The sequence below is a fragment of the Coregonus lavaretus genome (genome assembly GCF_964263955.1).
Source record: "Coregonus lavaretus genome assembly, chromosome: 2".
Classification (NCBI taxonomy): Eukaryota; Metazoa; Chordata; class Actinopteri; order Salmoniformes; family Salmonidae; genus Coregonus; species Coregonus lavaretus.
This window is the reverse complement of record NC_139989.1, coordinates 4,582,190-4,597,869: the sequence shown is the minus strand read 5'-3', so window position 1 is coordinate 4,597,869 and position 15,680 is coordinate 4,582,190. Positions and strand designations below refer to the sequence as shown.

General features: G+C 47.8%; 1 pseudogene across 1 annotated transcript; it reads left to right on the top strand.

Annotated features, from left to right (window-relative positions):
• The first annotated feature begins 8,380 nt into the window (after positions 1 to 8,380).
• Positions 8,381 to 13,857, top strand: LOC311099861 (protein phosphatase 1 regulatory subunit 42-like; annotated as a pseudogene). Its single transcript has 8 exons — positions 8,381 to 8,502; positions 8,821 to 8,987; positions 9,185 to 9,305; positions 9,973 to 10,089; positions 11,868 to 11,985; positions 12,170 to 12,301; positions 12,756 to 12,892; positions 13,752 to 13,857. The product of its transcript is annotated as a protein phosphatase 1 regulatory subunit 42-like (transcript).
• Positions 13,858 to 15,680: the final 1,823 nt, after the last annotated feature.

Below are 15,680 nucleotides of genomic sequence, written 5' to 3'. Positions count from 1 at the left end.
TATTTACAATGACGGCCTACAAGGCCAAACCCGGATGACGCTGGGCCAATTGTGCATGGCCCTATGGGACTCCCAATCACAGCCGGTTGTGATACAGCCTGGAATCGAAACAGAGGGTCTGTAGTGATGCCTCAAGCACTGAGATGCAGTGCCTTAGACCACTGCTGTCACGGTTCAGACAGACGACCAGAGGACCACAATTGCGTCACACCAGAAAGTTTATTAAACTTAAGGGAAAAGGGAAGTAGGGAGTGAATGAAGGCTCCAGGGGTAACAGGGATCCCGTCCAATGCGCTGGGTCTGTGCCCCCCCCAGTGGCAGCGATGCGTCCTATGAAGCCGGTGGTGGGTGGTCCAGAAGTCCTGGGGGGGGGAGACACAGACACAACAGGGCGGAATGAAACCAGGCAGCAGTACAGTTCAAGGGAAATCCAAAATACGTAGTAGCAAGGCAGAAGGCTGGTCAGAGTTACCGGGATTGAAGAGTAGTCAAGAGTCGTAATGGCAGAAGCAGGTCTGGATCTCCTGAGGCAGAAGAGTATCCAAAAAACAGGCAGGTCCGGGGTCACAAAACCAGGGTGAGCCAGAAGCGCGAGCAAACAGGTTCCGGGTGTGAGCTCTGCAGACGATCTGACACCGGAGAGCTGAAAGACAGGGCCTTAAATACTGGGAGAGGTAGTGGGTAATGCAGCGCAGCTGGCAGAGTAATTAGAGCAGAGCAGAGCAGGGACAGGTGGAGCTAGTTAGGCTGAGTAGAGAGAGTGGTGAGCAGAGTGGAAGAAAATAAAGGTGGTAACCCGGTGGAGTGAGAGGCCCATGACAGAACCCCCCCCCCAAGGGACGGCCCCAGAAGTCCCAAGAGCAACACCACGCCGGGCGGGAGGAGGGGAGCCGGAGGAGGGCTAGAACTCCTCCGAACGGTCCGAGTGAACGTCCTCATCCTCGGAGGAAGCCGGAGGGCCGTGGTCGGGAGATGGGACAGGTCCCGAGACAGGATCAGGCACAGGACAGGAAGCCGAGCGGGCCGGACGGTTAGGGACCCCTCTGGGGCGGCCCCTACGGATTGCAGGTTGATCAGGATGCCGTTGGTGGAAAGCGGTGATGAGAGTCCTATCCACAATCCGACTAGCTGGCACCCAGGTCCTTTCCTCAGGTCCATAGCCCTCCCAGTCAATGAGGTACTGGAGACCCCTACCCCTCCGTCTGGACCGAAGCAGGCGGCGGACGGTGTAAACCAGACCACCATCGACGAGCCGTGGAGGAGGAGGACCAGGCGCAGCAGGGACCAGCGGACTCTCATGGATGGGCTTAATCTTAGACACATGGAAAGTGGGGTGCACCCTCAGGGAATTAGGCAGTTGGAGCCGGACAGCAGTTGGGCTAATCACTCTTATGATAGGGAATGGGCCAATGAACCGAGGTGCCAGCTTCTGCGACTCCACCCTGAGTGGCAGGTTCTTCGATGACAACCACACCCTCTGACCAACATGGTAGGTGGGAGCAGGAATTCTCCGACGGTTGGCCCCGGTAGTGTAGCTGGCAACGGATCTGAGGAGTGTGGCTCGGGCTTGTGACCAGGTGCGGCGACATCGACGGGCAAAAGCAAGTGCAGATGGGCAAGTAACCTCCTCTTCCTGGCTGGCAAATAGAGGAGGCTGGTATCCATAAACACATTGGAAAGGGGACATACCGATGGCAGAGCAGGTCAGAGAATTGTGTGCGTACTCCACCCATGTCAATTGCTGCGACCAGGAGTGGGGGTTGCGTGAAGTCATGCATCGCAGTGCCTTCTCGAGCTCCTGATTAGCCCGCTCTGACTGCCCATTGGATTGGGGATGGAATCCGGAAGTCAGACTGACTGTGGCTCCCAGCAGGTGACAGAACTCCTTCCAAAAAGCGGAGGAGAATTGTGGACCACGGTCAGAAACTACATCCTTTGGCAGTCCGTGGATCCGGAAGACGTGTTCCAGGACCACCTGGGCGGTCTCCTTGGCGGTTGGGAGCTTGGGGAGGGGAATGAAGTGTGCCATCTTGCTGAAACGGTCAACGATGGTGAGAATGACGGTCATGCCACTTGAAGGGGGCAGCCCCGTGACAAAGTCAAGGGCGATGTGAGACCAGGGACGTCTGGGCACAGGCAGGGGCTGCAGCAATCCGGCTGGGGGCTGGCAGGACGACTTGTGTTGGTTGCAGATGGGGCAGGCTTGGACGAATTCCCGTACATCCCTCCTCAGAGAGGGCCACCAGAACCTCTGGGCGAGCAGGTTGTAAGTGCGGGTGGAGCCAGGGTGACAAGCTAGGCGGGAGTCATGTCCCCACTGAACGACCTGGGACCTCAGGTCTTCGGGGACAAAAAGGCGGTCAGCTGGGCAAGTGCTGGGACCTGGCTGGTTACGGAGAGCCTCCAGCACCTGTTCCTCAACAGCCCAGGTCAGAGCTGCAACGATGCAGGGACTTGGCAGAATCGACACAGGGTCCTTGGAGGGGGTGTCATCCTTCTGGAATTGACGGGAGAGGGCGTCTGGCTTGGTGTTGCGTGATCCAGGCCGGTATGACAGAGTGAAACTAAACCTGGTGAAGAACAGGGCCCAGCGGGACTGCCTGGAGTTCAACCGTTTGGCCGTGCGGATGTACTCCAAGTTCTTATGATCGGTCCAAACGAGAAATGGAATGGTGGACCCCTCCAGCCAGTGACGCCACTCCTCCAAGGCAAGCTTCACAGCCAGCAGCTCACGGTTCCCTATGTCGTAATTGCACTCAGAGGGGGACAACCGACGTGAGAAAAAGGCACAGGGATGGAGCTTCCTATCCTCCGCAGCCCACTGAGAAATCACAGCACCAACTCCCACATCCGAGGCGTCCACCTCCACAATGAATTGCCGGTCCACATCAGGCATCTGGAGGATGGGAGCGGAGGTGAACCTCACCTTGAGGGTACTGAAGGCCTTGTCGGCTGCTGGGGTCCAGGTGAAGGGTTGCTTGGTGCTGGTTAGAGCAGTGAGAGGGGCAGCAACGGTACTGTAGTTCCGGATAAACTTCCTATAGAAGTTAGCAAACCCCAGAAACTGTTGCAGCTTCTTTCTGTTCTCCGGAACTGGCCATGAAGTGACTGCTGATACTTTGGCAGGATCCATTTGGATACTTCCCTCTGCCACTATGTACCCCAGGAAGGCCACTGTCTTGACGTGAAACTCACATTTCTCTGCCTTGGCGTAGAGGGAATTCTCCAGAAGACGATGAAGGACTTGCTGGACATGGCGGGTGTGTTCAGACAGGTTTCTGGAGTAGATTAAGATGTCATCCAGGTAAACGAAGACAAACTTGTTTAACATGTCCCGCAGTACATCATTCACTAGAGCCTGGAACACAGCAGGAGCATTGGTGAGGCCAAAAGGCATAACCAGATACTCGTAGTGGCCTGTTGGTGTATTGAATGCGGTTTTCCATTCATCTCCCTCCCGGATCCGCACTAGGTGGTAAGCGTTTCTGAGATCCAACTTGGTAAAAATAGTGGCTCCCTGGAGCAACTCAAAAGCAGAGGTGAGCAGAGGCAGAGGGTAACGGTTCTTCACTGTGATGTCGTTGAGTCCCCTGTAGTCGATGCAGGGGCGAAGAGATCCGTCCTTCTTCCCCACAAAGAAGAAGCCAGCACCAGCAGGAGATGAAGATGAACGGATTAATCCTGCGGACAGAGAGCCATTGATGTAGTCCTCCATGGACTTTCTTTCAGGAGCAGACAACGAATAAAGACGACCCTTTGGAGGAGCTGTTCCAGGGAGGAGGTCGATGGCACAGTCGTACGGTCGGTGAGGGGGCAGAGATGTGGCTCTTGCTTTGTTAAACACCTCTCTGAGACCATGGTAGCATTCTGGGACATTGGAGAGGTCAGGAGCGGAGTTAGTAGGTACTGGCCGAGGGGGTAGTGCGGCAGCAAGCAGGCAGGTTCGGTGGCAGTCCTCTCCCCACTCCCTGATCACCCCGGTCACCCAGTCGAGCTGAGGGTTGTGCCGGCGGAGCCATGGGTAACCCAGGATGAGGGGTTGGCCTGGAGAGGGGAGCAGGTGAAACTGGATAGTTTCTTGATGGTTTCCGGACAGACCCATCGAGACCGGGGCCGTGACATGAGTGACCGATCCGAGTAAGTGTCCGTCCAGTGCCCGGGCAGGAATAGGAGGTGTCAAACGGAGGTTCTCCAGTCCCAGTTGGCGTGCCAGCTTGATGTCCATTATGTTGGCTTCGGCGCCAGAATCCACCAGAGCAGCCAGGGTGTGAGTTGAGTCAGAGAGGCGGAGGTGAACTTGCAGCAGGGGTTTGCGGTCGGAGGACTGGATGGTCATTGAACTCAACCGGACTCCCCCTATGCCCGGTGAGCTTCGGCCCTTTAAAGGGCAGGTTACCACACGATGTCCATCACCTCCACAATAGAGGCAGAGGTTTGAGGTGAAGCGGCGCTGGCGCTCTGCAGGAGTGAGGGAGGCTCGCCCAATCTCCATAGGCTCAGACTGATCAAGCTGACCTGGGTGAGTGGCAGTAGATGACAGGAGCCCAGTCGGATCTCTCCGAATGCCGGTAGTAGGTGGACCTTGGCGCCCCCTCTCACGACGACGGGTCTGTATCCTTCTGTCGATCCTGACAGTCAGTGCGATGGCTTCATCAAGAGTGGAAGGCAGTTCATGGGAGACCAACTCGTCCTTGATATAGTCAGCCAAACTATGGAAGAACGCGTCCACCAACGATGGTGTGTTCCAAGAACTTCGTCTAGCCAGGGTTCGGAAGTCGATGGAATGGTCTGCGACTGTACGTCTGCCTTGTCGAATACTGAACAGTTCACGAGACGCCTCTGCGGTGGGTGAATCCAGGTCAAACACCTTCAGCATCTCCTCAGCAAACAGGTCGAAGGTTGCACATGCGGGGGTTTGACGTTCGAACTCTGCTGTTCCCCAGAGTCGAGCTCGGCCCGTCAGGTGAGTGATGGCATACCCAACTTTAGCCCCCTCCGTGGCGAAGGTCCTTGGCTGCAAGGAGAACTGAAGTCGGCAGCTAGTCAGGAATGGCCGGACCTGGGTTGAATCGCCGTTGAACCGCTCGGGGTTTCCAATCTTGGGTTCCGGAGCAGCGGCTGCAATGACCGGGGCAGGTAACTCGGGGGCTGGGCTGGTGGGCAGACTGGCTGGGGTAAGGTTGGTGAGGAGTTGAATGATCATGGCGAGTTGTTGTTGCTGCTGCTGGAACTGCTGCTCATGCTCATCGGTTTCCATGTCGGGGAAAGTGTGCGCTGAGTCCATAATGGTCAGATCGTACTGTCACGGTTCAGACAGACGACCAGAGGACCACAATTGCGTCACACCAGAAAGTTTATTAAACTTAAGGGAAAAGGGAAGTAGGGAGTGAATGAAGGCTCCAGGGGTAACAGGGATCCCGTCCAATGCGCTGGGTCTGTGCCCCCCCCAGTGGCAGCGATGCGTCCTATGAAGCCGGTGGTGGGTGGTCCAGAAGTCCTGGGGGGGGGAGACACAGACACAACAGGGCGGAATGAAACCAGGCAGCAGTACAGTTCAAGGGAAATCCAAAATACGTAGTAGCAAGGCAGAAGGCTGGTCAGAGTTACCGGGATTGAAGAGTAGTCAAGAGTCGTAATGGCAGAAGCAGGTCTGGATCTCCTGAGGCAGAAGAGTATCCAAAAAACAGGCAGGTCCGGGGTCACAAAACCAGGGTGAGCCAGAAGCGCGAGCAAACAGGTTCCGGGTGTGAGCTCTGCAGACGATCTGACACCGGAGAGCTGAAAGACAGGGCCTTAAATACTGGGAGAGGTAGTGGGTAATGCAGCGCAGCTGGCAGAGTAATTAGAGCAGAGCAGAGCAGGGACAGGTGGAGCTAGTTAGGCTGAGTAGAGAGAGTGGTGAGCAGAGTGGAAGAAAATAAAGGTGGTAACCCGGTGGAGTGAGAGGCCCATGACAACTGCGCCACTCGGGAGCAAATATATGGCTTGCTTGGGGAATATATGGCTTGCTTGGGGAATATATGGCTTGCTTGGGGAATATATGGCCTGCTTGGGGAATAGATGGCTTGCTTGGGGAATATATGGCCTGCTTGGGGAATATATGGCTTGCTTGGGGAATATATGGCCTGCTTGGGGAATATATGGCCTGCTTGGGGAATAGGTGTCCTGCTTGGATAATAGATGGCCTGTTTGAGGAATATATGGCCTGCTTGGGGAATAGATGGCCTGCTTGGAGAATAGATGGCCTGCTTGGGGAATAGATTTTCTGCTTGGGGAATATATGGCCTGGTTGGGGAATATATGGCCTGCTTGGGGAATAGGTGTCCTGCTTGGATAATAGATGGCCTGTTTGAAGAATATATGGCCTGCTTGGGGAATAGATGGCCTGCTTGGAGAATAGATGGCCTGCTTGGGGAATAGATGGCCTGCTTGGAGAATAAATTGCCTGCTTGGGGAATCAATGGCCTGCTTAGGGAATAATGTTCTGCTTGGGGAATATATGGCCTGATTGGGGAATATATGGCCTGCTTGGGGAATAGGTGTCCTGCTTGGATAATAGATGGCCTGTTTGAGGAATATATGGCCTGCTTGGGGAATAGATGGCCTGCTTGGAGAATAGATGGCCTGCTTGGGGAATAGATGGCCTGCTTGGAGAATAAATTGCCTGCTTGGGGAATATATGGCCTGCTTGGGGAATAGATGGCCTGCTTGGGGAATATATGGCCTGCTTGGGGAATATATGGCCAGATTGGGGAATATATGGCCTGCTTGGGGAATATATGGCCTGCTTGGGGAATATATGGCCTGCTTGGGGAATATATGGCCTGCTTGGGGAATATATGGCCTGCTTGGGGAATATATGGCCTGCTTGGGGAATATATGGCCTGATTGGGGAATATATGGCCTGCTTGGGGAATATATGGCCTGCTTGGGGAATAGATGGCCTGCTTGGGGAATATATGGCCTGCTTGGAGAATAGATGGCCTGCTTGGGGAATATATGGCCTGCTTGGGGAATAGATGGCCTTCTTGGGGAATAGATGGCCTGCTTGGGGAATATATGGCCTGCTTGGGGAATATATGGCCTGCTTGGGGAATATATGGCCTGCTTGGGGAATAGATGGCCTGCTTGTGGAATATATGGCCTGCTTGGGGAATATATGGCCTGCTTGGGGAATATATGGCCTGCTTGGGGAATATATGGCCTGCTTGGGGAATATATGGCCTGATTGGGGAATATATGGCCTGCTTGGGGAATATATGGCCTGCTTGGGGAATAGATGGCCTGCTTGGGGAATATATGGCCTGATTGGGGAATATATGGCCTGCTTGGGGAATATATGGCCTGCTTGGGGAATATATGGCCTGCTTGGGGAATAGATGGCCTGCTTGGGGAATATATGGCCTGCTTGGGGAATATATGGCCTGCTTGGGGAATATATGGCCTGCTTGGGGAATATATGGCCTGATTGGGGAATATATGGCCTGATTGGGGAATATATGGCCTGCTTGGGGAATAGATGGCCTGCTTGGGGAATATATGGCCTGCTTGGGGAATATATGGCCTGATTGGTGAATAGATGGCCTGCTTGGGGAATATATGGCCTGATTGGGGAATAGATGGCCTGCTTGGGGAATATATGGCCTGGTTGGGGAATATATGGCCTGATTGGGGAATATATGGCCTGTTTGGGGAATAGATGGCCTGCTTGGGGAATATATGGCCTGCTTGGGGAATATATGGCCTGATTGGGGAATAGATGGCCTGCTTGGGGAATATATGGCCTGATTGGGGAATAGATGGCCTGCTTGGGGAATAGATGGCCTGATTGGGGAATAGATGGCCTGCTTGGGGAATATATGGCCTGATTGGGGAATATATGGCCTGCTTGGGGAATATATGGCCTGCTTGGGGAATATATGGCCTGCTTGGGGAATATATGGCCTGATTGGGGAATAGATGGCCTGCTTGGGGAATATATGGCCTGATTGGGGATTATATGGCCTGCTTGGGGAATATATGGCCTGATTGGGGAATAGATGGCCTGCTTGGGGAATATATGGCCTGATTGGGGAATAGATGGCCTGCTTGGGGAATATATGGCCTGATTGGGGAATAGGTTTCATTTAGGCCTATTTATATCCCACTCTACTTTAATGAGCTCCTAAAGTCTAAAATACTTCATTGAGGAAATATCTATTTTTGAATAGGTCATATATAACTTTTTTTGTGGAAAGACTCCAATGACATTTATTTTCCTTTGACTTTACTCTTTACAGCTAGCTTATGCGCTTCCCTTTTTCAGACGTTTCTGGTGGTTGTTTTGTGAACGCTTGGCTAAAGCTGAAAAGGATCCACTCTGGCCATCATTTTGGCCACCATGGATCTGATTGCCAAATCCAGCCACCATTTCAAAAACAAGAGAAGCTACTCCCTCCCACAGTACCTCAAGAAACTCACTCACCTGAACTGAACATCTCTAACAAGAACATAGAGGATATTGTAAGTACGATACTACAAGATATACTACAGTTACCAAAATGAATATAGGCCAGCTATGTTTTGTTTCTGTGCGTCTCTCTTTTAGCTTCTAATGCACAGGAGGTTGGTGGCACCTTAATTAGGGAGGACGAGCTCGTGGTAATGGCTGGAGCGGAATAGGTGGAATGGTATCAACTACATCAAACACATGGTTTCCATGTTGTTTGATGCCATTCCATTTGCGCCGTTCCAGCCATTATTATGAGCCGTCCTCCCCTCAGCAAAGCCTCCACTGTTCTTTTGGTAGGGATATCTTCTTTGTTTATGAATGTGTTGCAGGACGATCTCTCCATGTGCAGAAACCTTACAGTCCTCTACCTGTACGACAATAAGATCACCCAGATCTGCAACCTGGGCTTTGCCTCCAACCTCACGCACCTGTACATACAGAACAACAACATCACTCACATAGATAACCTCTCCAACCTGCAGAAGCTCTCCAAACTGTGAGTAGGAGCTTGTCCTATGTATCCAGTTTAAATGTATGTCGTCTGTGTTAAAGCTTTGGAGATACATTCAGCTGTTTTTGACTGTCTGTGTTCATATGTCCATGTTTCTCCATTCGTGGGTGTTTGTCTTTGCATGCGTTTGTGTACATCTCAATCTTACATTTGTGTGTGTGTCTCTCTCTGTGCCATATCAGGTACCTGGGGGGAAACAGCATTATGGTGGTGGAGGGGTTAGAGGAGCTCCACCTGGAGGGCCAGAGACTGCCCAGTGGAGAGAAGCTGCTCTTTGACCCCAGGACTCTCCTCTCCCTCGCTGTAAGACCCAATAACAAACAAACAACTACATCACCAACCACATCCTACAGTAAAGGAGATTGTTTCAGCTCATTTCACACCACAATTGACAATTGAAATGCAGGCTGTGCCTGTGCACCAGGATTCCACCATTGATCTCACGTTGCTCTTTATTGGTAACGTCATAATTTCCATCTCTGAGCAATCAGACAATACATGTATATGTTCACAATCTGCATTATGTCCTTGTCTGGAAAAGGTCTCTCAGATTTCCTTAAGGCAACTAGTCCATGTAAAAGCGGTATTGTGCTGAGTTTGATGATGTCAAAGAGAGCTCTGTGATACTTTCTGGTCTCACAGATCAACAAGGGCTGTTTACTCCTCAGACTCTGGGTAAAAAAACTGCAAATCTCACATTCTTGTTTATTTTGATAATGAAATAAATTGCAGCACAAATGTAAGAGCTCCAGCTTCCAATTAAAGGAACTGAAACTAAGACGAAAATCACATTTCAACAGCTGTATTTAATACAACAGTATTTAATAGAACCATTATAGAACCAACGCAATTTATTGAACAATTTTACAGAGTTAATCAAGGAACAATAATATATACTGGTTGTAAATATTATTGAAGTAGTTGTTCAAATGTTTTACCATTGTATTTACAAAGCATATTCTCTTTGCAGAAATCTTTAGGTGTCTTGAATATCAACAGGAACAACATAGATGATGTCAGAGATCTTGCCGTTCTAAAGAAACTCACACATTTCTCTGCTGCAGACAACCAGCTACAGGACATGCAGGTAGGAGCTCTTACGTTTCCTCATGAAGGCACTACTACTGATGGAACTGATACCAGCCACCATTTACTCTACTCTTTACTAACGTGACAAAAGTGTCAACTGTGAGCATGTCGTACCCACATAACAGCATCTATGCGTGGCGTTGTGTATCAAAATCAACACGCTCGCTATAAGCGGATCAGGGTAACATGAACATAACAGCGCTGCTCTCTGTAAGTGATGTGTGAAATGATATGGAGAGCAGGGTGCTAAAGAACCAAATCCTGCAAATCCCGCCAGAGGTTCCCAGTCTCTGTGACTCGTACAGGGTCAGAATTATTCAACAAATCAGCGGCCTAGTCCCGCGGGGCTGCCCTCGCTGACAGTTTTAAACAAGCACAAGTTTCTCTCCTTCCTTGTGAGTCCAGCATTTGATACCTCCTCCCCAGCAGCACCACTGAACTTGATGGGAGATTCATTTGAAGCAGAGATATGGTTTCTGCTCACTGTGTTGACCTTGAAAAACGACCTGCTGTGAGTTCCTGAGGCTCCACTTCTGAGGAAAGGAACAAATGTTCTCTCTTTGTGAATCTGGAAGGCTAGATGGCTGAATTATTTTTAAAAGCTATTTCTTAATCCATACTATAATGTCACGTTGGGACATGGCATTGAAAGCACACCGTTAGCATGGGTAACATTGGCACTCAACATAAATTATATTCCACTGAGCAGAGCAGCCCTCAGCAGGTAATTGCTGTACACATGTCAGAGGGAGCTCTCATGTTCTCATATTTAGTGGATATCTCCTTTAATTTATACAACCCCTCTGCCACTATTGATCCTGCAAAGACAGCACCATGAATGATCAATCCCTCCTTCAGCCCAGTGTGGTCAGAATCCAGAGGAAGCATTATGGATTTTTAAAATAGATTATGACAGGCAGTCAGCCAGGGTGACAAATGGGCTGGTATCTACTGAGGCCGTTAGCACTGCACGAGGCAGAGAGGACCAGAGAGGACGGGGGAATCAAAGTGCTGGTCAAATACAGGTTCATAACTGGTACATCATTAAGTCCAGTGAGGAATCCGGGCCCAGCAGCCCAGTACAGTGCTCATCCAGTCAGGCTGCTCTAGTCTTCGTGCCCCAGCATGGGGGGCAATTTGGCGCTTGGCCGCTCCTCGCCAGGGCCCTTGTGAGTGACGGCCCTGACACGATCATTTATCAAAGCCTGGGAGCGCGCCGCGCTGAGGGGTTCCCTCTGAACTGATTGCAGCGCGGGCTGGAAAAGTGGAAGCGCTTTGGCCGAGACAGGAAGGCAATGAACAATCAGAGCGTGTCCAGAGAGTATTCAAATGTCCAGGCTTGGATTAATGTGCCTTTAGATAAACATACACTGCAGGGCAGGCAACACGCTTTTTAGTCACATGACACCAGCGACTGTTTATTAAAACAAGCTGATGTGTTGTTTACACCGTTTCCCTTGGACTACTCTTGGCAGCGCTACCTTTGAATCATATGTTGTTGTTTTTTGTTTTTGCTAATAGTATGATTCTCCTACTGGAGTGTGGTTTGTTGATTACATTAATTATATGACTTCTTATACATTGTCGAAGTACAGTCTGTATATGCATTATAAATGGATACTTTAGAGTCCTCCATTTTCACTTCCTCAAAGGTTAAAGTGCCACTTTGTCACGTAAAGACTATCCAGAGCCTCTACAATGGTATATAGTGTCCAACCCCTTTACATTTGTAAGTACAGTATGTTCAACATAAGTATTTCTCTTGTGTGCTTTCAGGATTTAGAGGGGGTGTTTAGTCAATGGCCTCTGCTGCATCGAATGGATTTGAGTGGAAATCCTGTCTGCCACAAATCGAAATACAGAAACAGGCTGATAACTGTGTGCAAAAGACTGGGTGAGAAAATGGCTGCGCACCTCCACCTAATGACCGTAGGAATTGTATTATACATTTTTCATGATGATGTTTCAAATAACTAATGCCTTTGACCTAATTCGCTACAATTGCAGAAAATATATCAGCTCTATAACACATACGGTACGTAATTGAATTGTAGACAATGATAATATTGTTTTTGTAGAGGAACTTGATGGGAAGGAAATTAACGAGTTGTCCAGGCAGTTCCTGATTAACTGGAAAGCGTCGAAAGACGGCAAGAAAAAACTGAAAGATGAAAGAATTATGACCAGGCAGATCCTCTGTAGCTCAGCTGGTAGAGCACGGCGCTTGTAACGCCAAGGTAGTGGGTTCGATCCCCGGGACCACCCATACACAAAAAAAAAAATTATGCACGCATGACTGTAAGTCGCTTTGGATAAAAGCGTCTGCTAAATGGCATATTATTTACTGGTAAGATAATGTACTGTTCAATCTTTTTACATCCTTCTGATAATAGAGACATACAGAACAAATATTTCAACCTCCATATTATTGACAGCAGTAATGAAGCACCTCTTATTACAAATATTTAAAAGAGACGTTCACATAAAAGAGACACTCACTTTGTCAGAACTTTTAAAACGTGCATATCCCATGTTACCGCGACACTTTTCTCAAAGGTTCCACCGCACCGCGGCCCCTACTTTGGTCCTGCTGTGTGTGTATGTGTCCGAAGTCTAGTCAGAACTGTGACAAGGTGGGTGTGTGTGTCTTTCTTTGTGTTGCAGCAGACTTCCACATGGGCCCCCATCCTTCGTACAACTATAACTACGGCAACGCCCTGGGGAAGAAGAATCCTCTGGAGGGGGAGACCCAGCAGGAAGGTCCGCTTTGAACACTCACAACTGGACAGCGCAGCAATGAGGTACCGTAACAATCTAGATTCCTATCAACCATATGAAACATTTATTTAAAAAAGATAGAACGAGTCAAAAACTTGCCTGGATGTTGCATATTTATTAAAGGTCCAATGCAGCTGTTTTTATCTCAATATTAAATCAATTCTGGGTAACAATGAAGTACCTTACTGTGATTGTTTGTAAATGTAAAAGTAAAATGGTCAAAAAGAAACAAAAATAGCCTTTAAAAAGCGAAACAGTACAGTAGTGGAAAAGTAGGAAGATAAAATGGCAGCAGCAGCAAAGGTTTCAGATCAAGAAGATATCATCATTGCCTGTCCCCAATACAATCAATTCAAATGGCCTCTTTGGTCATTTATTATTACTGTTTTTTAATACATCCATATGGGACACAAAATTGTGGAAACATTCAGTGTTTTTAGACTGTTCAATATGACAGATTTAGAATACAGTCGCTCTCCCCACCCATGTTTGATAATTGATTAATTTCTTAATTCATTCATACAAAAATGAGAGCCAAATGTATATCTCAGTTTGAATAAGAAAATGTGTATTTAGTTGGTATAAGTGATTTAAACATCAACATGTTTCACTTAACTGATTGTTTCCTTCCTTTTGTATACATACTTGACGAATTGCCTGCTGTTTGTCAAATGCTTTTATTAATTTTTATGCAAATAAACACTTATTCCCTGCTGTCGGCCTGGGGTTGACCATCAGTACAAAATGAACAGTTCATACAGTGGCTTTCTCTTTAATATCCAATATACATTGCTTTATACTTTTTCATACCATATCCCACTCAAATATGATTTAAAGAGGTTGATGATCACTTACTGGTCAGCTCTCTCTCTGTTCTCCCAGGCCACGGAACCTGAAGATCCCTATGATTGCGGGGCTGCTTAGTGATGTGCTAAAGTCTGCAGCCTGTGCGACAGACATGCCAGCTCCGCTAACACACACACTCTGATGACCCTCTCATGTCTGACCCTTACCTAACACACAGCACGTAGCCTACCACTGATGTCGCCACACATCAGGAGCAGACCTGACCCCTGAAACGCTCAGTAGGAAGGAGTCTACACTAGGGTCTGTCACTGTTAGTGACTGATGGACTGCGGTAGAGGCCCTTTATGCACTATACTGTATATGTACTGCCTGCACTCTTTGTCCATGGCAATGGAGTCTGTTGAAATTATACTCTGCAATAGTTGCCCAGTTGAAATGTGACTAAAAAATAATTCTGATGATGTCATGCAGTGTAAATAAAGGTAATTTTGTTTTTTAGACATTTGATATTTTGTACATCAATTATAGATGGTTTTGCCTGTTTGTTGTGTGTACCTGAGTGGACTTGATAAGAATGTTAAAATACCTGGATTTTGGAGTGTAAGATTTTAGAGATGTGTTTATTTATTAATTCCCCTGAATGCCAAAGAAAGGTGTTTTCCTATGGTGTGTCCATGCTGGGAAGTCTCAATTTCACTTTATAAAAATGATTTATTGGATGTTGCAAATAACATTTTCACCAATTTGGGAAGTTATATCCCATAACTCTATGCCAAATAAGTCCACATTATAAATCCAATCTGAATTTGTGTTTTATACAAAATAAATAACTTAGAATAGCTTCAATTTGAGTAGTTACTATCTGGTGTCCTAGGCAGTCTATTTTGTCTGTTTTTCCCGCAGTGTAAAGGACATGTTTTGTAAAGGACACCAACCGTATGTAATGAAGTCAGATATGCACTTGATTACGCACCATTGTCATATTATAAGATTATTGTAGAATAAATGGTGAATGTTTTAATTTCAACAGAAGCCTTGGCTAATTGATCAACATTTATTAAAAACAAAACAGTAATTTTAGAGCATCAAATCAAATTGTATTCGTCACATGAACAACAGGTGTAGACTAACAGTGAAATGCTTGCTTACGGGCCCTTCACAACAATGTAGAGAGAAAGAAAATAGAGAAATAATAGAAAAGTAATAACACGTAATAATAAAAGTTATAATAAATACACAATGAGTAACGATAACATGGCTATATACAAGAGGTACCAGTACCGAGTAGATGCGCAGGCGTACGAGGTAATTGAGGTAGATATTTACTGTACATATAACTAAAAAGTGAGAGCTAGTAAACAGTAGCAGCAGCGTTTGTGATGAGTGAAAAAAAAATGGTGCAAAAAGGTTCAATGAAGGTAGTCTGGGTAGCTATTTGGTTAACGATTTATCTAACTATTTAGCAGCCTTCTGGCTTGGGGGTAGAAGCTGTTCAAGGTCCTGTTGGTTCCAGATGTGCAACCGTACCGCATGCGGTGCCGTAGCAAAGAAAATATTATTTGCGTGATAGCCTAATGCATATTGCCTTCCCTCCCTCATAATGTGGAAATAATCCTCCAACACAACACAACCAACACAACAAATCCTCGCCGAGTGAGGAGTAATATTGTATGCTATTAGTCCCTGTCTAAATATCACTGAGCACGTCTGAATGGGTTTTTAAAGGCATGTCAAAGTATAACCCCTGAAAGATGTGGGGTAATTAGGGAACGAAGCTTACTTAACCCTTTTTGCTTTGCCTCATAATTAGTGGCCCTCCCCGAAGCAATTCTGTTACTCCATCCTTACAAAAACAATGTTTATTAAGAACCGTCTGAGGATATAGCCTATATTATGAATAATTGCAATCATTCATTTGGCGACATCTCCGTTTGTGGACCCTGGAAATCAGTGATTAATTTATGAGTCGCAAGTATTTCCTCATGCAGGCCCATGTTGATTGCA